The sequence below is a fragment of the Seriola lalandi genome, unplaced genomic scaffold (assembly GCF_002814215.2).
Source record: "Seriola lalandi dorsalis isolate HSWRI2012SDOR001 ecotype SW California unplaced genomic scaffold, Sedor1 jcf7180002054885, whole genome shotgun sequence".
Lineage (NCBI taxonomy): Eukaryota > Metazoa > Chordata > Actinopteri > Carangiformes > Carangidae > Seriola > Seriola lalandi.
Genome location: NW_019525437.1, coordinates 4,289,719 through 4,291,329, shown reverse-complemented (window position 1 = coordinate 4,291,329; position 1,611 = coordinate 4,289,719). Strand labels below are relative to the sequence as shown.

The 1,611-nt window shown below is 36.5% G+C and overlaps 1 protein-coding gene across 1 annotated transcript in view; it reads right to left on the bottom strand.

Annotated features, from left to right (window-relative positions):
- The window catches only part of LOC111671648 (1-phosphatidylinositol 4,5-bisphosphate phosphodiesterase gamma-1-like), a 36,424-nt gene that overhangs the window by 16,584 nt on the left and 18,229 nt on the right, over window positions 1-1,611 (bottom strand). The window lies entirely within an intron of this gene.

The window sequence follows — 1,611 nt, the reverse complement described above, 5'->3', positions numbered from 1 at the left end:
AAATGAAGCAGGGCTTAACAAGCAACCAAATTTATGCCAGTTTTAACCAAGATGTTGAGGTGGATTTTAACCTGTAAAATCATCAAATAATAATAATAATAATAATAAAAATTAATTTTTATTTATAGGCGCCTTTCAAGGCAATCAAGGACGCCTTACAACACAGTAAAAGATAAAATGTAGGTATAATGCATAAAATACAAAATAAATTACAATAAATATAATTGCATAGAAACCAAAGAGAGAAACACAAAATTCAACACAATTACAATAATATTTTAAAAGGTTTAATGGCGACAGATAAATGACATTCTTTACATCACAGATTCGTCTCAGTGTTTCGCCTCGTATCAACCCGGAGATAAACCCTGCTGTTGTCTCTTCCTCGTGACAGTGAACCTCTGACATGTTATGTAATGATTTCGTCTGCGCACATGTGGCCGAATCACAAATAAACAGTGATATATACAGTAGCTCTCAGCCAGCGGAAGCAGGTTTCAGCCAGAGGAATGTCAATGTTGTTATGAGCTGAGGGTTTAGCAGAGGGCGGATGGTCCGCTCAGATAAACACTTGACTGTCTGAGGCTCAGGGGTCAAAGGTCAGGGGAAAGTAGAGGGAGGGTGAGAGGGCTGAATGAGAGACGGATGATGGATCTCACAGATTTCAAGTGCCATTGCTGATCCTGAACAGGTTTTGTGCAGACAGATGGTTGATTGTTTAATTACCAATTAAACTACCTGTGTGGTCAACAGATCTTTAGGAACCATCTGTAATGTCAGAAAACTGCTCTGTATTTTAAGTTTTTTTTTTTTTAAGTATATTTTTTTGGGCTTTTTATCCCTTTATTGGACAGGATAGTAGAGAGACAGGAAATGGGGAGGCAGAGAGGGGGAATGACATGCAGTAAAGGCCGTCCGATGCGGGACTCGAACCGGGGCCAGCTGCAGCGAGGACTGTAGCCTCTACACATGGGGCGCCTGCTTAGACCACTACGCCACACGACGCCCCTGTATTTTAAGTTTTAATCTCATGAAGTGATTTTTCATAAAGACACTTCTTAAATTAAATTAAGAAGAATAAATTAAGTGTATTTAAAAATTACTCAAGTTGACCAGAAATACATACAAAAATAATGAAGAAGATAAAAAAAGAAAATAGAAAAGTTTGAAAGTACAGTTCAATTATTGCACTAATGATTAATTTTAAAAAATGTATGTATGACTAATCATGTTATCACAACAACTATCAGCAGTAATTACTCAATATTCTTTAGGAGTCTGGACTGGTCTGGAATAGGTTTGTTTATCAGAAAGGAGTTTTTTGTAATTAATCTATTTTCTAACACAAAAGGAGGAAGTTGTTTTATATGTAAATTTAGCAAAAAATTAACAAATCAAATATTTAATAATTCTCCCTCTTTACAATCATAATCAGATTATCAGCACAAAAAGATGATTTTTCACCAACTTAACATTCTTAACATCCATATGATGAGTGTTTCCACCTTGGAGCTGCAGTGAACCAATGACAGTCTCATAACAACAGATTCAGACAGCCAGGGTTTCATATGTCACAAACCTGAGGAACCAATCCTGTCAGCTTGTGGGGAC